Source organism: Erinaceus europaeus, chromosome 7 (assembly GCF_950295315.1).
Source record: "Erinaceus europaeus chromosome 7, mEriEur2.1, whole genome shotgun sequence".
In the NCBI taxonomy this organism is placed as follows: Eukaryota; Metazoa; Chordata; class Mammalia; order Eulipotyphla; family Erinaceidae; genus Erinaceus; species Erinaceus europaeus.
Window position 1 is genome coordinate 68,252,399 of NC_080168.1, and position 23,123 is coordinate 68,275,521.

General features: G+C 44.8%; 1 long non-coding RNA gene, 1 other non-coding gene and 1 pseudogene across 2 annotated transcripts in view; 1 reads left to right on the top strand and 2 right to left on the bottom strand.

Annotated features, from left to right (window-relative positions):
• The window catches only part of LOC132539443 (uncharacterized), a 33,231-nt gene that overhangs the window by 3,869 nt on the left and 6,239 nt on the right, over positions 1-23,123 (bottom strand). The gene's annotated exons all lie outside the window — the stretch shown is intronic.
• LOC132539616 (U6 spliceosomal RNA) lies at positions 8,002-8,107 on the bottom strand. Its single transcript, XR_009550954.1, has one exon. It is a non-coding gene; the product is annotated as a U6 spliceosomal RNA (small nuclear RNA).
• On the top strand, positions 16,980-20,367 carry LOC103123057 (ubiquitin-conjugating enzyme E2 N-like; annotated as a pseudogene).

Sequence of the window (23,123 nt, forward strand, 5' to 3'; positions counted from 1 at the left end):
ACAGAGCTCTCAGGGGTGACACCATGGAATCCCGTCCAGGGGCCTCTCCCACCAGCAAGGACACCTGTGAACAAGACATTGAGCTTTGGGAGGAGCAGAGGAGGAGGTTCCTGGCTGCTCAGTAGAGGCTTGGAGAGGATGGAGGACAGCTAATACGGGGCAGGTCCACTTCCTACTGAGGCTCAGTAGGACAGACAGGAGGGGACAGCAAACTCTTATTTAATACAGCAGGGAATTCTCCTACATCAACATGGAAATATATGTTTATAGATGAGTTGATACATGCATCCTGGTTTTCCTACCTGAGACCCATTTGAACACTTCTAAAATGGAACCCAAATGTAGTCCTTTACAAACAATATTCTTCATAAGAACGCAGCTATCTCACGGAAGAGCCAGCTTGTTGGGGACACTGAGACTTATAATGTCTCATCACTTATGTGACCCATTTCTTTCTTACTGGCAGCTATGTATTAAAACTAGTTATGACAGAAATTCTTTGTCATCTTTGTAGTTCTGTTTCCAGCTTTCACAGTGTTTTGGCCACATCAGGGTAAACAGGGCCCTTTAGGCTAAAAGTAAGCCTGTCTTATTTGATACCCTTGAATTATGCCTACATCCTTGGCATAAGGTCAGAATTTGAAAAGTAAACAGAGAATCTGCTATAGTCACTAAAATGGAGACAACAAGTCTGATATACAGCAGTGTACAGACAAGGAGAGAGATCATTCTACTGTGTATGCCCTTAAGATGTTTATACTTGACATAGCTACATGCATACACAGCCAGTATGTCAGGAAAAGAGCTGCCAGTGCAGGACACACACAGGGCAGATCTTTTTTTTTTTTTTTGTCTCCAGGGTTATTGCTGGGTTCAGTCCCTACACTATGAATCCACTGCTCCTGAAGGCTATTTTTTCCCTTTTGTTGCCCTTATTGTTATTGCTGCCATTGTTGTTGGCTAGGACAGAGAGAAACGGAGAGAGGAGATGAAGGCAGAGACAGGGAGAGAAAGACAAACACCTACAGACCTGCTTCACTGCCTGTGAAATGACCCCCCACCCGGAGGTGGGAAGCCAGGGTCTAGAACCAGGATCCTTACTCGGTCCTTGCGCTTTGCGCCACTTGCACTTAAACAGGGCAGAATCTTGTTGTAAGAGGTACACCATGTGCCTGCCAATCTTCATAATGGAGCTCAGGGTCCTGGCATCTGGTCCTTAAACCCAACACTATTCTACAACACCAGCTACTATTGAGGCATAGGAATAATTAGAACAATGTGAGCAAGAAAACTGGGATATGGTGCAGTGGAATAAGTGCTAGACTCTTGAGAATGAAGTCCTAAATTCAATCCCCAGCACTGCATATACAGAACGATGCTCCAGTTCTCTCTCTTCTTCATATTAACAAATAAGTAAATTTTGGGGACTGGGCTGTGGTGCACCAGGTTATGCACATATATAACCATGTGCAAGGTTCTGGGTTCAAACCCCTGCTCTACACCTACAAGAGGGACACTTCCCAAGCAGTGAACCAGGTCTTTCTCCCTCTTTCTCTCCATCTTTCTCAATTTCTCTTTCCTATTCAACCAAATAGAAAGAAAAGTAAATCTAACAAAACAAAACAATGTGTCTAAATGGTCATGCTAAATTATTGCTAGGCAATTAAATTTTTAAAATTTTTTATACTTATTTATTTTCCCTTTTCTTGCCCTTGTTTTTTATTGTTGTTCTAGTTATTATTGTTGTCATAATTGATGTCAGCTTTGTTATATAGGACAGAGAGAAATGGAGAAAGGAAGGGAAGACAGAGAGAGGGAGAGAAAGATAGACACCTGTAGACCTGCTTCACCGCCTATTAAGCAACCCCCTGCAGGTGGGGACCCAGGGGCTCCAACCAGGATCCTTACACTAGTCCTTGCACTTTGCGCCATGTGCGCTTAACCCGTTGTGCTACCACCAGGCCCCGAAATTTGATTCCTTAATAAATCAAAGATACAGTAAGCACATTCAGTAATATTACCTTAATATCTTGGACTTCATATCCTACCCTGTGGTCAGTGACTCTATTCTGGGTGAAATTGTAGGTCCGAATTCTTTCTGACTGGGCTCTTGTTCCAACCTGTGCAGAGATAGAAAGGAATTCACATTTTAACATAATCACTATCTTTACTACAATGGAAAAGGCACTTGTAATTTTTTTTCTAAGGATTTCTATTTCTGAAGGTCAGGCACATACAATTGACAAGGAGCAAGAGTGGAAAGGAACTTAATTGTTTAAGACTCTTGTTATCTCAGGTTTACTTATGGAGTAAGAGTGTTCCTTTTTTTTTTTTTCCTCCTGCACTACAAATCCACTGCTCCTGGGGCCATCCCCCACCCCCACCTTTTGTTGTTCTTTTTGTTTATCATTGTTGCTGGATATGACAGAGAAATTGAGGGTGAGGGGGGAGACAAGGAGTTGGAGAGAAAGACAGACACCTGCAGACCTGCTTCACCGCTTGTGAAGTGACATCCCTGCAGGTGGGGAGCTCAAACCTGGATCCCAACTCCCATCCTTGCGCTTCATGCCATGTGTGGTTAACCCGCTGCACTACCACACAACCCCCAAGAGTGCTTCTTCAGTAGTTCCAATTCCAATCAAAGCCAAATTATCAGTGGTCTGAGAGGAGGAGGCAGAGTGGATAAGCTACAGGATTCTCAGGCATGAGGGACCAAGTTCAGTCCCTAGTGCCACATATACCAGAGTAACGTGCTGATCCTCCCTGCTCCTCTCTCTCTCATTAATGAATAAATAAGATCTTTAGAACAAAACAAAACTATCTCTGAAGATGGGTAGGTTGCACCATGGAAGAAATTAGAGCTTCTAAATTTTAGGTCCTGAGTCCAATCCCAAGCATGGCATATGCTAGAGTGCTGCTTCTGTGCCCCTCTACCCCCTTCTGTAGTTCATGAAATTAAAATAATTAAAAAAACTATATTTTACCCACATCAGTCCATTCTCCAGCAAGTTTACTAATGTGTTAACTTAAACTTCTTCCTCAAGCTGTTTCTGTTCAGGATTTGTATCATAACGGTCTAAAGAGAAAATTGGTTTAAAGGTCATTTTTATGGAATTTATTACGGAAATTAAGATACTTTCAAGTTTTAAAATAAAACATATTATTACAAAAATTTATTACAACTCCCTGTGGGTTCAGAAATAAATAGCTCTGCCAAAACCATACTGCAAAGCGCAAGGACCAGCAGAAGGATCCTGGTTCTGGCCCCCAGTTCCCCACCTGCAGGAAAGTCACTTCACAAGCAGTGAAGCAGGTCTGTAAGTATCTGTCTTACTCTCCCCCTCTGTCTTCCCCTCCTCTCTCCATTTCTCTCTGTCCTATCCAACAACAACAACATCAAAAACTACAACAATGTTAAACAAGGGCAACAAAAAAGGGAAAATAAATTAATTCATTAAAAAAAAATACTGTAATATTTTCTACTGATAGAGTCTAAGGTCAAGGGGCAGGAAAGGGTTTTTTCCCCCACTACCTTTTACTATATTTGCTAGATTTTGAATTACATATGTATGTAGTGTTATTCAAATATGTAAGTTCTACTAAAGTGTATGTACCATTTAAATAAGCAAAGTATGTATATTCTTGTTCTCTTCAGATTGTATAAATATTTTGCCTCTTAAGCAAAGTATCATAATATTTTAAATTATAAAAAAATAAAGGCTGCCACTGTCTGGGAGGTTGTGCAATGGACAAAGCTTTGGGGTTCTTATGTGTGAGGTCTCAAGTTTGATCTCCGGCATCAGATGTGTCAGAGTGATGCTGTGGTTCTCCTTCTTCCTCTCCCCTATTTCTCTCACTAATAAATAAATCTTTTTTTTTAAATATTTATTTATTCCCTTTTGTTGCCCTTGTTGTTTTATTGTTGTATTTATTATTGTTAGCTATTGATGTCGTCGTCGTGGTTGGATAGGACAGAGAGAAATGGAGAGAGGAGAGGTAGACAGAGGGGGAGAGAAAGACAGACACCTGCAGACCTGCTTCACCGCCTGGGAAGCGACTCCCCTGCAGGTGGGGAGCCGGGGGCTCGAACCGGGATCCTTACGCAGGTCCTGGCGATTTGCGCCACGTGCGCTTAACCCGCTGCGCCACCGCCTGACTCCCTAATAAATAAATCTTAAAAAAAAAAAAGTGAAACCTGAATGTGGTTGAAAGAAAATGTGGAAGCCCCAAATAGCCATGTTTTTGAGTTATTTGCAGTAAACCCTGTAGCATTTTTGGAAAAGTGGGTTGCATAACAGTAAGCATTATAACTGTCACTAGTCACTTTTATTTAGATATCTTAGTTTTCCCTACTTTTGTCCTTTCCACTTTCCTTACACTTGTTTTAGCCTGCAGTAGTGTAAGTGACAGTGCAAATGATATATTAATCCCTTGTCTGCGATGGTCTCAGATTGCAGAGGAGCATCAGTAGGTAGAATTGAAGCTAGGAATTCGCATTTCCAAACCACCTACTTCTTAGCAAACCCCTTCCGGCACAGACACAGAGAGCCTAAATATTCAAGTTATTTCTTATTCACAACAGAGTGTATTTTCTATATGTCCTGAGATATTTTTACTTGGTCAAGAATAATGAAAAAAAATTTTAATATAAAGTAACCTTTTAAAAAGTTTTCTTTTTGCTTGGTAAGAAAGAAAGGAATAGAGATGGAAAGGGGAGATAGAGTGGAAAAAGAAAAGTGAAACACATTAAGAGACTGTTTCACTGCTTGTGAAGCTTCTGCCTGCAAGTGGGGATCAGGGGCTTGAATCTTGGTCCTCTCACACTATAACATGTGCACTCACAAAGTGACCTTAAAAAAAGATGAATATATTGATGTATATTAGTGCACCTGTTTCATAATTCTACTGTTACCAATAGATGCTTTCTCCTTTTAAATTTAAAATGAAAAAATGGGGTCCGGGAGGTGGTTTAACCAGTGGAGTGCACGTTACAATGCCCAAGGACTAAGGTTCAAGCCCAAGATCCATCCAGCTGAGGAGAAGCTTCACAAGTGGTGAGGCAGCGCTGCAGGTGTCTCTCTGTGTCTCCCCCTCTACATCTTCTGTTCCCTCTCAATTCTATCCAGGAAATAATAAATGAATAAAATATACAGGGGGCCAGCAGAGGTGCATCTGGTTAAGCACACAAATTACAGTGCATAAGGAACCAGGTTCAAGTCACTGGTCCCCAGCTGCAGGGGTTAGGGGAAGCTTCACAAGTGGTAAAGCAAGGCTGTAGGTGTTTCTCTGTCTCTCTCCTTTTCTATCTCCCCCTCCCCTCCCAAATTCTCTGTCTCTGTCCAATAATAAATAAATATATTAATATATATAAAAGAAAATTGACTTTAAAATTTAAAAAAAATGAAATAGAAAAAGTGGGAGAAAGAGCATGTGAGAAACATCACAGTACCTGCCATCATGCCTGGTGCTCCCATGCTGGGTTAGGGCTAAAGACCAGGTCTGCAAGCATGGTGATGTGATGTGCACTCTACTGGGGAAGCAAGCTCTGGACCCCTTCGTTTATTTATTTTTATGGATACAGCACCACTCAGAACTTTTGTATGCTGGGGATCAAAGTTGGGGCCTCATGCATGTGCAGTATGCAGTTTACCACTAAGCTACTTCTCAGTTCAATGCTTATGATTTTGAGATAGAGACCTAAGCACTACTCTACCATCCACTGAACTTGGCTTGCTATGTCAGTGTTACTGTTCAGTGGTGCCAGGAATCAAGCCCAGAGACACCCATATGTAAGGCATGTGCAGAGTGACTCTTGGAACAGTTGTTAAGTGATTCTACTAAATAAATCTTATCTGCAGTGTCCTGAGAGGTGGTACAGTGAATAAGACATTGGACTGTAAAGCATGAAGTTCTCAGTTTAATATCTGGCATTGCATAGGTCACAATGATGCTCTGGTTCTTCCCTCACTCCTCATTAATAAATAAATCTTTTTTTTTTCCTTTCCATTTTGTTGCCCTTTTGTTTTATCATTATTGTGGTTATTATTATTATTGTTATTGATGTCACTGTTTGTGGATAGGACAGACAGAAATCGAGATAGGAGGGGAAGATAGAGAGGGGGAGAGAAAGATAAGATATCTGCAGACCTGCTTCACCACTTATGAAGCGACCCCCTGCAGGTGGGGAACCAGGGGCTCAACTCAGGATCCTTATACCAGTCCTTGTGATTTGCACCACCTGCACTCAACCTGCTGCACTACAACCTGACCCCCACCTTTCTTTCTTTCTTTTATTTAAATGTATATATATTACCTGCAGTCTTTTGACATTTTGCTGTTGACATATGTCTCAATAATCTTCTGGTATAGCCTAGCTCGAAGCACTCACAGAGTGATTTCTTTGTTTTTTTATCTGGGAGCGTTCTTGCTGGCATTCAACTATAAGCCCTGGAAAATTACCAAGATCAAAGACAGATGGGAGTTCCCACAAGGCAAATTTAAACAGAACCAAGATGTTTAAGACAAGGAAACGTGAATCAGGAAATTACTACAAAAGGTTAAGAACATTTCAGATTTAACAGGCTTTAGAATTGATACCTAAGGGAGCCAGACAGTAGCACAGTGGGCTAAGCACACATGGCACAAAGAGCAAGGACCGTTTAGGATCCTGGTTCAAGCTCCCGGCTCCCCACCTGCAGGGGAGTCGCTTCATACTTAGTAAAGCAGGTCTGCAGGTGTCTCTCAGTCTCTCTTCCTCTCTATCTCCCCCTTCTCTCTCAATTTCTCTCTGTCTCCTATGTGTTTCCTATGTGAAGGCTGAATGAGCAACACCTATGGATGACGATGATTCTTCCTCCAAGTTCTGCCTCCCCATCCCATCCCAGCATATTCATTTACTTTCAAAGATCAACATATAGCAGGGTATTGTGACCCAAATGTAGATACACGCGTTGTCTGGCTCAAGGAGAACTAAGTCAGCTTGACCCACTTCAATCATAAATACAGAGATGTTGAAAATAATTTTATATAGAGAGACCAATGCAAAGAAGCTACCCAGTGTCTTTAAAAAAAAAAAGACTGTAGTGACTGTTCTCTCCTTTGCCTTGGTTCTAAATTTGTTGATTCTGTATTTTAAATGGGCCTGGCCTACTGTTGAGTCCAGTTACCAGCCTAAATCTAGGTGCAGGTTGTCTGTTTCTTAAAAAGAAAACACAACATGTTTCTTAAAAACATAACATAACATAAATAACATACATAACATAACTTTTTTATTCATGAGAGAGAATGAGAGCATCATTCTGGTACATGCAATGCCAGGAATCAAACTCAGGATCAGAAGGCGGCTCAGGGGGGTAAAGCACATGCTTTATATAGCATGTGGCTGGGGGTCTGATCCTCCACACTGCAAGTGAACACCACAGCCAGGCAATGAGAGGGACTCCGTGCAGAGGAGCAGGGCTTTGCATGTCTCCCTCTCTTAAAGGATACAGAATGGAGACTGGCAGGGAGGCTTCTCAGCTGTCCCATACAGGTGCAAGGTTCTGGGTGGGATTGATCCCCAGGCACAGTCTTTGAGAAAAAAATTTAAAATTGTATTACTTAAAAGATGTACAGTTAAGAGAACAATATTACCATGATTTTTTTCAAAAAAGCCAATCTGCAGCCCTGGAGGCTGGCACAGTGGTTGGAGTTTTGGACTCAAGCATGAAGTCCTGAATTCTACCTCCAGCATCACATGTTCCAGACTGATGCTATAGTGTTTCTCCTCTCTTCCTCTCTCTCCCTCTTTCTCTCTCTCCTCCCTTTCTCCCTCACTGATTAATAAATCTTTTAAAAGAGCTCCAGCATATGTAGAACCAGAGCTCAGACAGACCTAGGATCCCACACATGCAAATCCAGACCTCTTGCCACTGAACCACCTCCCAGCTTGCATTAACTGGCTCTTTAAAAGATTATAATTATTTATATGTGTGTACATATATTTTATAATCTTTTTTTTGAAAAAATATGGTAGGCTTCATGAATTTGTGTGTAATCCTTGAGCAGGGGCCATGCTAATCTTCTCTGTATCATGCCAATTTAGTATATGTACTACTGAAGCTAGGACTATATTATAATCTTATTTAAAAAGTGTTAAGAGATGGAGACAGTTGGGAGTCGGGTGGTGGCACAGCGGGTTAAGCGCACATGGTGCAAAGCTCAAGGACCAGAGGAAAGATCGAGGTTACAGCCCCTGGCTCCCCACCTGCCAGGGAGTTCCTTCACAGGTGGTGAAGGAGGTCTGCAGGTGTCTTTCTCTCCCCCTCTCTGTCTTCCCCTCCTCTCTCCATTTCTCTCTATTCTATCCAACAACAACAACATTAATAACCACAACAATGTTAAGCAACAAGGGCAACAAAAAGGAAAAATAAATAAAAATAAAAAAGAGTGGAAAAGAATAGAAAAGAAAAAAGAAAGGAAGGGAGACAATGAGACCTTGGTGACAACAATAACAAAAAAATTAAATAACCTATTTATACTCTAGAATTGCAAAATGGCTCGGGCAATGGATCTGTAGGCATTAAGTCCTGAATTCAATCCCCAACATTGCATATGCCATAGTCATGCTCTGCTTCTCTTTTTTTGTATTAATAGGTAACATTTTTTCTTTTTTTTATTTCCTTTAAAAAAAAAAAAAAAACCGCGGTTGCTGCCGGGTTCCTACCCAGCTCCAAGATTGGCTTCTGCCTGGCTCTGCACAACTCCTAGTGCAGCTCCCACCTGCCAGCGCCCTGGCCGCCCCGTTGTGCCCGCAGGTGGACTGCAGTTCCCCCAAGACTGTCCCTGCAGACACAGGAGCCCCAGGCGCCCCCCCCCGCCCCCCCCACAGCACACGGAGCCCAGCCAGGCCCAGGCCGCACCAGAAGGGGTGGGGGGGTGGGGGGGCGCTCGGAGTGGCCTCCCGGGACCAGCAGGTTGCAAAGTGCCAGACCCTCAGCCCAGACCCAATCCACAGCCCAGGCCCAGGGCTCGACAAGGGTTTAAGCTAGCCGGCCTGGGGCACCGCTCTGAAATGCATGTCTCTTCCAAGAGAGAGACAGAGGCAGAGAAAACACTCCAGTTCTAGAAGTGCGAGGAGACCCCCCCCCCCAACCGGGACCCGCATCCCACGCCGCAGCCTTCACCCTAGTCTGGGACCCAGCTCGCCATGTTGCCCCAGGCCAAACTCGAAGTTCACAATTCCAAACAGCCTTCCCCCAAGGACCTCTTCCTGGGCCACACGGAGCACATTTCGGGTGGGCGGGCGCGCGGAAAGTTCTCTGGGCATGGCCGCTACCGAAGCCACAGCAGGCCGGTGGGTTCCAGGGACCCTCCTGCCTGGGCGGTTGGGGTGGGCGGGAGGCGCACTGCCGGGCCTCCAGCTGAGTGGGCAGGTCCTCACCCTCGGGGCGCTCGGAGCCTCCAGCACAGACACGCTGGGCAAGGCCCAGGGACCCGAGGACCCCTCTCCCGGCAGGAAGGAAAGGGAAGGCCGGCCGCCCTGACTCTCTGGCGGGGTCCCTGCGCTCCCGAAAGCCGAAAGCAGCGGGATCTGTGGGCGCGCAGCCACCTTTCCAGGGTGTCCCTGCCGGGGGTGCGGGGTCTGGGGGATCGCGCACACCTCCCCCCCGTAGTGCGCCCCTGCCTGGGGTGCGCATGGCCACGATCCCGGGGAGCGCCCCGCTCAAGGCAGCTGGGTCCTGGGGGTTTGGGGGGGCGCGCAGCCACCTCTCCGGGTGCGCCCGGCCCGGGGTATGGGGTCTGGGGGCGCTGGCCCCTCTGCGGCTGCACCCCGACTTCGCCCCTCCCCCCCCCCAGTACCTTCCCGGGCGGGCTCAACACCTGAGCCTTCGAGGGCGGGGGGGGGGGGGGGGGGATGGGTTAGGGATCACTTACTTGGAATTGGAGGAATCCCAGTAGATGGGCTCCAGCATGATGGACCTGGCCTCGGCTGTCCGGCACAGCACCATCGCGAATCCCCAGCAGTACTTCCACGCAGGGGGCCTCCGCACAGTCGTGGCCTGGCGCTCAGGGCGCAGGGTTCCGGCCCCAGCGCTGGAGCCTATGGGTGCGACGCTACATGACTCAAAGCTACGCAATGCGGCGTGGGGGCGATGTGGCCTCAAGGCGCAGGCCACAGGGCTCCATGGCGCTGCGCTGGTCACAGCTGGGGCAAAGGGAAGAAGAGAAGGGAAGACAGGGAGAGAGAAATCTAGACACCTGCAGACCTGCTTCACCGCCTGTGAAGCCAGGCCCCTGCAGGTGGGGAGCTGGGGGCTACAACCAGGATCCTTATTCTGTGCCATGTGCGCTAAACCAGCTGCGCTACCTCCGAACTCCCTTTTTTAAATTTTTTATTTATAAAAAGGAAACATTGAGTAAACCATAGGATAAGAGGGGTACAACTCCACAGGATTCCCACCACCAGAACTCTGTATCCCATCCCATCCCCTGATAGCTTTCCTGTTCTTTAACCCTGGGAGTATGGACCCAAGGTCATTGTGGGATGCAGAAGGTGGAAGGTATGGCTTCTGCAATTGCTTCCCCGCTGAACATGGGCATTGACTGGTTGATTCATACTCCCAGCCTGCCTCTCCCTTTCCCTAGTGGGGAAAGGCTCTGGGGAAGCAGAGCTCCAGGACACACTGCTGGGGTTGTCTGTCCAGGGAAGTCTGGTCAGCATCATGCTAGCATCTGGAACCTGGTGGTTGAAAAGAGTTATCACACAAAGCCAAACAAATTGTTGACCAATCATGGACCTAAGCTGGAATAGTGCAGATGAAGAGTTGAGGGGATTCTTAAGAAATTTTTTAATAATTTTAAGATAGGCACAAGTGGTGGTGATCTCAGTTGAGCATGCACATAACCATGAATAAGGACCCAGGTTCAAGGCCCCAGTGCCTACCTGCTAGGGGGTGGGGGAAAGCTTGACAAGCAAGCAGAGCTGCACATGTCTTTCTCTCTCTCTCCATTATCTCCCTTTCTTGTATGAACTGCCTTGTTCTATCAAATCAAAATTTAATTGTAAATATAAATTGCTTAAAAATAATCTTAACGAAGTCAGGCAGTAGCACAGTGGGTTAAGTACACCTGCTCTCAAACTGCAGGGGGTTTGCTTCACAGGCAGTGAAGCAGGTCTGCAGGTTTCTTTCTCTCCCCCTCTCTGTCTTCCCCTCCTCTCTCCATTTCTCTCTGTCCTATCCAACAACAGGGACATCAATAACAACAATAATAACTACAACAATAAAACAACAAGGACAACAAAAGAGAAAATAAATATTTTAAAAATTAAAAATAATTTTAAAATATTTTTAGTATCTTTATTTATTGGATAATAACAGCAGAAATCAAAAGGGAAAGGGGAAGTAAAGAGGAAGAAGAGAGAGAGAGAAAGAGACCTGCAGCACTGCTTCACCATTCACAAAGCTTTTCCTCTGCAGGTGTAGTAGGGACTCAAATCCAAAATAAATTTTAAGAATCTAACTCAACTCATTTTGTTTTGATGGTGTTAGGGTTTAGAGACAGACTTAAGTTTGAATAAAATCTAGAGACAGGATGTAAAGTTCAAAATCTCAGAGCCAGAAAGAGAAATAGGGCTTTGCCCAGACCCACCCCTGCTACCTGCAGAATGAGACTGGCTGAGAGGAGGACAAAGCAGTAGGAATATAATATCCCTTTGGAATATATATCCCTTTGGAATATATGTCCCTTTGGAATATAACATTTTTAAAATAGGCCTACTAGCTATCTTCAAAACAGAGACCCGAAATCTTCATCTGCAATATTCCAGCCTTTAGGTTCAGCCACCAGGCTTCAGATGCTACCAAGATGCCTACCGGACTTCCCTGGACAGACGACTCCACCAATGTGTCCTGGAGCCCCACTTCCCCAGAGCTCTGCTCCACTAGGGAAAGAGAAAGACAGACTGAGAGTATGGATCCACCTGTAAACAACCATGTTCAGCGTGGAAGCAGTTACAGAAGCCAGACCTTCTACCTTCTGCACACCATAATGTCCCTGAGTCCATACTCCCAGAGGGATAAATAGGAAAGCTATTGAGAGGGGATGGGATACGAAGTTCTGGTCGTGGGAATTATACCCCTCTTATCCTATGGCCTTGTCAATGTTTCCATTTTATAAATAAAACTTAAAAAAAGAATAGCATATATATAGAGTTGTATGCAAAATATCAGTGGGAGCTTCTTTAAAAACAAAAAAACGGGGGCAGGTGGTGGTGCACCTGGTTAAGTGCATACATCATAATGCACAAGGACCTGGGTTCAAGCCACTGGCCCCCCACCTGCAGGGGGAAAACTTCACAAGTGGTGAAATATAGAGACAGGTGTCTCCATTTCTTTCCCTTTCTATAGGCTCCTCCCTTCTCAATTTCTCCATTTCTATCCAATCAATCAGTCAATCCATACATAGATAATAAAAAAAAAAAAGAGGCATCACATGCAGAGAAACTTCCCTCTCCCTCTGAGCTGAGGGGGGACATTCGCAGAGCTTCTTCTGGCCTAAACAAAGTACTGGGTGAAGATTTTGCCTGTTATTTTGTATTTCCTCTCACCTGTAAAGGAATGCAAATGGGAGTGTAGGGTAGGTGGGGGTGCACTGGGTTTAGTGCACATAGTATAAAAGCACAGACTCATGCAAGGATCTTGGTAGGAGGCCCTGGCTCCTCACCTGCAGAGGGACACTTCACAAGCCGAGAAACAGGTCTCTATCCCTCTCTGTATACCCCTCCCCTCTCAGTTTCTCTCAGTCTTAGCCAAAATAAATAAATAAATGAATTTAAAAAATATGGCTGCCAGAACCAGTGGATTCATAGTGCTGGCCCTGAAACCTGGTGATAAGCCCAAAAGCAAAAAAAAAAGGAATGAAAGAAAGAAATGAAAAATAAAGAAAGGCCAAGAGAAAAAAGGGGGGAGTCAGGCAGTGGTACACTTGGTTAAACACACAACAATGCACAGTGAAGATCAAGCCCCTAATCTTCACTGCAGGAGGAAAGCTTCAAAAGTGACTAAGCAGGGCTGCAGGTGTCTCTATGTCTCTCCCTCCCTCTCTCTAACTCTTCCATCTCAAGTTCTGGCTGTCTCTATTCAATAAATAAAGATAGTTTAAAAAGAAGAGGAAATTAAAGAAAGGAAAAAGTTAAGCTAGTGAAAACAAGGCTTTCCAGAAGCAGTTTCTTTCCACTCATGTGCTCTGTAACAGGGGACCTCAAAACAGAGCTTTGTTATTTCAAATGCCAATTTTATGTAGACTTCTATCATGTAAATTAATTTTTCTATTATTACATTTATTTATTTAATGGATAGAAACAGCCAGAAATTGAAAGGGAAGGCAGGTAATAGGGAGAGAGACAGAGACACCTGCAACATGGCTTCACCACTCAAAAAGATTTTCCCTTGCAGATGGGGGCCAGAGGCTTGAACTTGGATCCTTGTGCACTGTAATATGTGTGCTCAACCAGGTGTACCACAATCAGGCCCCCAGGACTATTTAAAATAGTATCTTGCCAAAAAGCAGTTAGCAATCACACTCCAGGGAGACTGTTCTGGCATCAGGAGACACTTGTAAACACCCCCCCCCACACACACACACACAGAGACAGGCTCCAGGGGGCAGAGGAAGCCAGTCTGACATGGGAGTGAAGTGGGCAGGGCATACATGTGGCCCTGGGTCCTTCCACTTCAGTGGGCCCCCTCCCCTCCTCTGTTCAGCCTTGTCAGTTCCGATGACAGATTTACAAGCAAGATAAAGGAACTAAGCCAAGAAGGAAAGGAAGATAATAGAATATTAACAGGAGTTGGGCTGTAGCACAGCAGGTTAAGCACAGGTGGCATAAAGCACAAGGATAGGCCTAAGGATCCCGGTTCGAGCCCCCAGCTCCCCACCAGCAGGGGAGTCGCTTCACAATTGGTGAAGCAGGTCTGCAGGTGTCTGCCTTTTTCTCCCCCTCTCTATCTTCCCCTCCTCTCTCCATTTCTCTCTATCCTATCCAACAATGATGACATCAACAACAATAATAACTACAACAATAAAACAACAAGGGCAACAAAAGGGAATAAATATTTTTTAAAAATAGAATATTAACATTTGGTTGGAACTACGTGTCACAATTCTGATTCTAGAATTAACAAGAATTCACAACAGAATGACACCCACAGGAGACAGAGGGCATGATATATAAACAGTCTTTCACCAGAGTAGGATTAGGATTAGAGCTTTCACTGAGCAGACTTTACATATCTCTATATATCAAATAAATCAATTTTACTCAGTTCAAGAGCCAGAGCCCAGGGCTGGTGGAGGGTGTGTGCCCCGTTTCACAGGGTCCTCATATAGCCCCTGCGCCACAGGGGAGCACCAGGCAACCGGGTCAATTCAGTTCCTGTGCTGCCCCTCTCGGTCTCTATCTAGAGGAAAAGAGTTAGAAAGGTGGCACAGGAGCCATGAAGTCACCCATGTGTGAGGCTCTGGTGTTGCATTAAATGAACCATTACCACGGTTCTCACATTAACTTTGCCGAGTCACCTGTAGAATGGTATTATAACAAGTTTTTGAATCAGTAGAATTGAGGGCAATGTGTTGTAAAAGGCATCCAATGAAAAATCTGTGTCAAGTCAAAAGATAAGGAGTTGAATTAAGGCGTTTATTCTTTGCAAAAGGGCATGCAGCCAACAGTGGCCCTCAGGCAGCAGCAAGCCTCCTCTCACTCTTCTCCCATCTTTTTAAAAAAATTTTTATATATGCATTTATTTTCCGTTTTGTTGCCCTTGTTGTTTTTCATTGTTGTTGTAGTTATTATTGTTGTTGTTATTGTTGTCGTTGTTGTTGCATAGGACAGAGAGAAATGGAGAGAAATGTTTAGGGATCCTTATGCCAGTCCTTGACTTCTCCCATCTTTTATATCTGATGCAGAACTGTCTCCTCCACCTTTGGACTGGGCCTCAGAACTCACAATAATCTCCCTGTTGTCTAAACAAGAAAAGGAAGAAAATCTGAGGGTCTCTACTGGAAGGTTAGCAAGGACTGCAAGTAAATATTATCTGACCTAAACAATACAGAACTAGAGGGCTGGGTGGTAGTGCCGCAGGTTAAGTGCACATACTCCAAGCTCAAGGGCTGGATTAAGGATCCTGGTTCAAGACCCTGGCTCCCACCTGCACAGGTCTGCAGGTGTCTTTCTCTCTTCCTCTCCTCTCTCAATTTCTCTCTGTCCTATCCAACAACCATAATAGCAATAATAATAACAACAACAATGATAAACAACAAGGGTAACAAAAGGAAAAATAGCCTCCTGGAGCAGTGATTCATACTGCAGGCACTGAGCCCCTAAAGGCAAAAAAAAAAAAAAAAAAGGAATACAGAACTAGTGAGCGTAAGTGGTTACAGATAACAATTTACATAAAAACACTTTCTGTACTGAACAATTGTTCTGTTAATGTTCCTTTAAAGAGACCACCTACCTAGTGATAAATAAAAATATTTGTTAAGTAAAAAAGGGAAATGCAGCTATGTTAGAACTAGTGAGCATAAGTAGACCAACACATGAATGAAATTGTACAATGCTACCGTGAAATAAAGAAAAAAATAAAATAACATCAAAACACAGGCCACCCTCCTGAGATAATCCTCAAGGCATCCATACAGGACCCCTGCCCTTTCAAGTCTTCCTAGTTCCTTTCTCCACTTTCTGTCTGGGCCACATTGGCTCCTGCTAACCTTGCTGACCTCTCCGGTGATGGCCACCCATCCCTCCCCAGACCACTGAGCCACCGGGTGCAGGGTTCAGTCAGTAAAATGTGAATTTTACTCATCTTAATTTCTTTGGCACATCATTTTTAGGATTTTGCTGACTATTTTGATGTTCTGTGATATTTATGTAAAAAGCTTTATGAAGGGGGCTATGCTATGACACACCTGGCTAAGTGCACACATTCAAGCCCCCGGTCCCCAGCCGCAGGGGGGAAGCTTCGTGAGTGATAGAGCAGGGTCTCTGTGGGTTGATGTGTGCTTGAGCATGGATGGCTGACCCCCTGGAAGCTCATCTATCAGTCTTCCCTTGGCATGCCAGCCTTGTGGTTGAGAGACATCTGCAGACCTGCTTCATCACTGACAATCTTTCCCACTGCAGGTGGGGACCAGACGCTCAAACCTCAGTCCTTGCACACTGTAGCATGTGTGCTCAACCAGGTGTAGCCCACTTGGTCCCTGACCAATTCATATTACTATAAAAATAAATGCTTGTGAATTTTCCTTGCAGGTTGATATTTATTTGTCAGATCCAGCCAATCAGAGAACAAAATACATGACAGTGAGGATTTATTTTGAGTGACAGGCAGGCTTTTGAATTTCCTCACTGGTGAGTGACTATCCCTGTCATTCAGCTGTCAAATCCACAGTGGATGGTCAGGCTGTGTCAGCTCTTTGTGGCAGCCTGGGTGGGAGCCCCCTGACAGTGGTCTACGCAGGAGCAGGACGTGACATGCCTGTATGGATAGGGGGCCAAGCTGCCATCCGCACACTCCAGCATTAGTTCTCGGTTCTCTGGCTGACAGCACCGGCAGGAGTTCTCTAACTGGAAGATCTCATAGTTGTATCTAAAACAAAAGAAAGGGCAGGGATAAACACTTTTGAAGCATCTTCTGAAATGATACAGGGACATCCTCCTCAAATTCTTCTATATTTATTGGATAGGGACACCCAGAAATTGAGAGGAGTGGAGAGACAGAGAGAGACATCTGCAGCCCTGCTTCACCACTCATATAGCTTTCCCCCTGCATGTGGGGACTTGGAACTGGAACCTGGGTCCTCGTGCACTGTAATGTGTGCACTCAACCAGGTGCACCCCTGCCTGCCCCCTCCATGTATTGTTTGAAAGCTCAGTTCCCTTCACAGTAATGCACAGAACTCACCTGTAAGTCCGTTTACATTCCCCCAAGCATCTAGCCATGGACACGTTCTTCTTGCAGCCATTGTATTTCACAACCCCATTCAGGAGTGAGGACCTGCAGCTGGGCTTACCTGCAACACAGAGGAGGCACAAGGCAGGGATAGGCTGCAGCCTTAACAGGCTGTGGCTATACCTGCTCAACTCTGAGAGCCATCACAGCCACTGTGTGTGCTGGAGGAACAGTGTCTGCAGCCACACGGCTTTAACAGCACCCTAAAAAACTGCTGTCTTACTCATGTTACAGGGGAAGGGGAAGAGAAAGGACCAAAGCAACAGGGGAGAAGAGGGAAGGAGGAAGAGGGGAGAGCAGATTGGAGGGAAAGTGTGTCCCTGACTTTAATTTTCTTTTTTTAATCTTGTATTTATTTATTACTGGATAGAGACAGAGAGATATTGGGAGGGGAGGGGGAGGTAGAGAGCAAGACAGAAAGGCACCTGCAGCCCTGCTTCACCACTCATGAAGCTTTCCCTCTGCAGGTGGGGACCAGAACTTGAACCCAGGTTCTAGTACACTGTAATGTATGCACTTAACCAGGTGCACCACCACCTGGACCCCCTGACTTCACTGTGTCATTGCAGGTTACCCTAGGATCTAGGAAGCCACGTCTGAACATGACCTGCTGTTGTTAAGAAAACCAACTAGATTTCCTCCACAAAGGTTCACAAAGAATGAATCAAGTAAAAATATAAATTCTCTTAGCTCCACAGACTTGACTATGGTTGGAGAGTAAACATTGCTAATTTCAGTAACTCTTTGATTGAGTGCATAAGAACAATATATATTTGGGAATTGGGTGGTAGCAAACGGGTTAAGTGCACGTGGCGCCAAGGGCAAGGACCAGCTTAAGGATCCTGGTAGGGGAATCGCTTCACAGGTGGTGAAGCAGGTCTGCAGGTGTCTATCTATCTTTCCTCCTCTCTGCCTTCACCTTCCTCTCTCCAGTTCTCTCTGTCCTATCTAACTACGACATCTGTAACAACAACAATAATAACTACAACAATAAAAAACAGCAAGGGCAACAAAAGAGGAAATAAATATAAAAAAATAAAATACTATTGTCAACACTTGTATTTCTTCTTGCACAGTGACTGTTTCCTTGAAAATGAGAGATAAATATTCTAGCAAGTTCAGATCTTTGTAAATCAACTTTAAATACAGATCATAGTTTCCAATTTTTTCTTGCAAGGAAATGTATTTTATCTACATAGCAGTTAAAGTGCTCCTTAATGTAGGTGGGAGGAGGGAATCACCTTGAAAGTGTGATCAACTTTCAAGAGCAGAAACCAACTCTCAAATGATCAAAAATTCATGGTAACTAGGCAAAAAACAGAGGTAGCAATTACTAGGTAGAGGGTCCCAGGACAGGCAGGGAGTAGGAATGAGAACATCTCCTGGGATGGAGAGAGGGCAGAGAGATTAGGGGATCATCCCAGGCAGATGGGTGCTGTCTATGCTGGGATGCTGTCTCCCTGTCTCTCTGTCCCTGCCTTTGCCTCTGTCTCTGTCTCCATATATATAAAATCTAGCATGTCATGAAAAATATTTAAAAAGAGAAATATAGTTCTGAACATGATCTAAAGAAATGCTTCCTGAAAAGACTGATCAAAGTATTATTATTCAGGGTCTATATGAGAAATAGCCTCACTATTAGTAAGGTACACCAAAGTCATTAAAGGCAAATACCGGGGTCTGGGCGGTATGCAGCGGGTAAAGCACACATGGCTCAAAGCACTAGGACGGGCATAAAGATCCCAGTTTGAGCCCCCAGCTCCTCATGTGTGTGTGTGGGGGGGGTCGCTTCACAAGCAGTGAGGCAGATCTGCAGGTGTCTATCTTTCTCTCCCCCTCTCTGTCTTCCTGTCCTCTCGGTTTCTCTCTGTCCTATCCAACAACAACAACAACAGCTATAAAAACAATAACAACAACAACAAGGGTAATGAAATGGGAAAAATAGCCTCCAGGAGCAGTGGATTCGTAGTGCTGCCACCAAGCCCCAATGATAACTTTGGAGGCAAAAAGAAAAAGACAAAAACCCATAGGGTATACATGACCTTCAGAGACAAGCACATACTCAGTGTATATAGAAAGGGAAAAGAGGAGAGCTGGGTGGTAGCACAGCGGGATAAGCGCCCACAAGTGTCAGGATGGGGGTAATGATCCCGGCTGGAGCCCCAAGCTTCCCACCTATAGGGGAGTTGCTTCACAATCAGTGAGCAGGTCTGTAGGTGTCTTTCTTTCCCCTCTCTGTCTTCTCCTCCTCTACCCATTTCTCTCTGTCCCATCCAACAACAACAATAACAATAATAACTACAACAATAAAAAAGCGCAACAAAAGGGAATAGATATTTAAAAAATAGTAACTACAACAAAAAAGCGCAACAAAAGGGAATATTTAAAAAATAGTAACTACAACAATAAAACAACAATGGCAACAAAAGGGAATAAATATATATTTTAAAAAAGGGGGGGAAAGGGAGCGGGGCAGTAGTGCAGCAGGTTAAGCAACGTGGTGCAAAACGCAAGGACCTGCTGAAGGATCGCAGTTCGAGCCCCCAGCTCCCTGCCTGTAGGGGAGTGGCTTCACAGGCAGTGAGGCAGATCTGTGTCTTTCTTTCCTCTGTCTGTCTTCCCCTCCTCTCTCTAGTTCTCTCTGTCCTGTCTAACAAGGATGACATCAATACTAATAACTACAATAACAATTTAAAAAAGGGCAACAAAAGGGAAAATATAAAAAATTAATTAAAAAAGGGGGGCCGAGAAGTGGAGCCCAGGCGGCTGGGCCTTGGCTCTTTTTTTTTTTTTTTTTTTTTGCTTCTAGGCCACCAGGCGGGACTGCCTTGGGAGGCCCCTGGCGGCAGAGAGGGTCCCCTGGTGGTGGCGGCATGGGAAGCCAGGCACGCGGGGTTGGGGTGGGGGGGCGGGGGTGGCGGCTCTGCAGAGACTTCCAGTGGCGGCCTGGAAACCCAGAGTTAGCTGGCAGAACCTGTTCCTGGTATTAAAAGCAGAACCAGATGAGAGCAACCCCCGTTATTTTCATGCGGGCATTGTTGGCCTTCAGGATTCCCCCTTTGAAGGAGTCACTTTTAAACTTGAACTATTCCTTCCAGATGATTACCCAGTGGCAGACCCTAAAGTACGTTCCATGACCAGAATTTATCATCCTAATATAGACAATTTGGGAAGAATATGTTTAGATATTTTGAAAGATAAATGGTCCCCAGCTCTGCAGATCCGCATAGTTCTGCTATTGATCCAGGCTTTGTTAAGTGCTCCCAGTCCAGAGATCCATTAGTAAATGATGTAGGGGAGCAGTGGAAGACCAATGAAGCTCAAGCCATAGACAGCTAGAGCATCGACTAGGCTATATGCCACGAATAATATTTAAATGGATCTGATGATCAAATGTGCATCACATCTCCTGTTCTTCCAAGACTTCTTCCTTTTTTTTTTTTTTTTGCATTTAATGGACAGTCTTAGATTACAAAATAAAAAATCCCAGATATCTTCAGTCCTTTGGTGATTAAATACACATTAGCAAATCTGTGTCTTGTCCTGACTCACTGTTAAGCATGAACAGAGGCTGGAAGCATCATCTGGATTGTTGTGAAACGTTTAAGAGCAGTGGTCCCTCCCTGCTTTTACTCATTTCTCCATCATGGTTTAAGTATAAGGCACTGTGAATGAAGGTAGTCATCAGGGTTAGCTGCAGGGGGTGTTTTTCTTTATTTTATTATTGTTGGGTTTTTTTGAGGAGGGACATTTTATATTTTACAGGTTCCTTCCCCCCATTTTATAGTGATCTAATTGCATTGGTTGAAACAGCTACCCAGTTCTTTACAATATGCTCTCTAGCCAAGTCTAACTTTTATTTAGACACTGTAGATGGACAAGCTTTATTGTTTGAGCCAAAATGGGAACATAAAGCAAACATCACAGCCCTCACTAATAACATTGTGACTTTGCTGTCAAGTGTCGAATCCTCCCTTCCAGAAAAAGCTTGTTACCATTTGGTATGGCTTGTCTGGAAACTTCTGTAAATCTTTTAAATTTTAGTAAAATATTTTTTTGTTATTCTAAAAAAAAAAAAGAAAGAAAAGAAAGGGAAAAGAAACACAAATGCCCAGCAGCATATGGCTAGCGGGCGTCTACTGGGGATACTGACACATACCATGGGGCCAGTCACTCCAGTGAAGATGTTGTAACTGGGGCGATGCAGAGCTGTGCTGCTATCCTGTGGTGCACTGCAACCACCCTGGCCCCTACTGACCCGCACAGATGGGGGGCACTGAGCTGCACCCAGGGCCAGCGTGGACAGGCCCCGCAGTATCACCAGAGCCACGCGTATCTGCAAGAACAGGGACTGCTGCCAGATGGCTTCTCACTGGTACAGGATGGAGAAGGTCTGCTTATCCAACAGGGCTCCCAGGGGCTGGGAGTTCCTGATGACTCCTTGGAATCCCATCCAGGGGCCTTTCCCATCAGTAAGGACACCTGTGAACAAGACATTGAGCTTTGGGAGGAGCAGAGGAGGTGTTTCCTGGCTGCTCAGTAAAGGCTAGGAGAGGATGGAGGACAGCTAAATAAAGAGCCTGGGGCAGGTCCACTTCCTACTGAGGCTCAGTAGGACAGACACCTATTTAATACAGCAGGGAACTTTTCTACATCAGCATGAGAATGTTTATAGATGAGTTGATACATGTATCCTGGTTTTCCTACCTGAGACCCATTTGAAGACTTCTAAAATGGAACCCAAATATAGTCCCTTACAAAGGCTTTTGGCAAAAACGCTCCTTTCCTTGATGGAATAGAGCCTTTGTGCAATCTTACAGTAGTGACTCCAGGCCACAGACATTCAGAAGAGGAGTCCCAAGAAGGACTTCATCCCAAGAAGGACTGTCAGGCTCAGCTCTCCTGTTAATCACAGATAGATATGCCCTGCTGGAGACTCTGATTCTGTGACTCATCACATAGATGGTCTATTTTATTATTTTTTTTGGGGGGGGGAACAAATGGAGATGATTAAACAAGTTAATGCAACTTCACCTTTCTCCATCTATTAAGGCAAGATTCAGTTACAGTTTCCTCAGGTTTCAGTGAAGTAAGAATATTATTGACAACAACAACAACAACAAAAAAAGGGTAAACTAGGTATTTATAAAGTAAGAGTCATCCTGCTAAAAGGTATTTTATGCAATTTTCATTCTTGGTGCGAAATCTTTCTTCTTAAGATAGAGACAGAAAAATAGAGGGGAAAGAGACAGACAAATAGACGGGGGGACAGAGAGAGAGAGAGAGAGAGAGAGAGAGAGAGATGGTGCCAAAGCTTTTTTCAACGTGGAGGGTCTGGGCTTGAGGCTTTGTCATACAAAAGCAATGCAGTGCACTATCTAAGAGATCCTTTTGCCCTTCCTATGATGCAAAATCTTATCAAATCATTTTTTTCTGTAGTAGGCATATTAGAAGCATAATATGTAAGTATGGGGGAATAGGAAGCTGGAGAATTAAAAAAAAAATTAGCACTGACCATCAACATCCAGTGGGAAGTAAGTCAGAGTGGAGTGAGGTTAGAGCCACATTCTAGCTGAGTCAAGGCCAGTTCAGCCCAGGCTGTACTCAGAGTCCCTTTCACCCCCCAATACTCTCTGTGCATGGAAGTCCCCACTACATGTATGGATTGAAAGGCCTGGCAGTGCATCTGCTCCTGAGGTGGCCAGGATACTGGACACACCCTGGGGTGGGGAAGGCCTCTTCCCAGATCCTAAAGGCGCTGCTCAAATGAGAGAAGAATGCACCTACAGAGAAGCTCATGCCTCTGAGCACCCAGCATAGGAACCACTGTCATCATACACAGGTGGGGACCTCCAGCCAGCAGGCAACAGGAGAGCCAGGGAGTCATTTATCTGGGAATCAAAGTTGGCACATAGCATCCAGTGCTCATGTTCAAGTTGATAATTTTGTAGGGCCTGCAAATTATCTCTTGAATATCCATGTCACCCCTGGCAGAAAAAGTGTTGCCCACCCTGACCTAGAGCGATTCACAAAATTAAATACCTTTCTAGAAATGACTTGGGGTGAGTATTGGGTCCCTGCCTATAGCCTTTCTGGATACACACACACACCCCACCCCATGTGGGTGGTCCA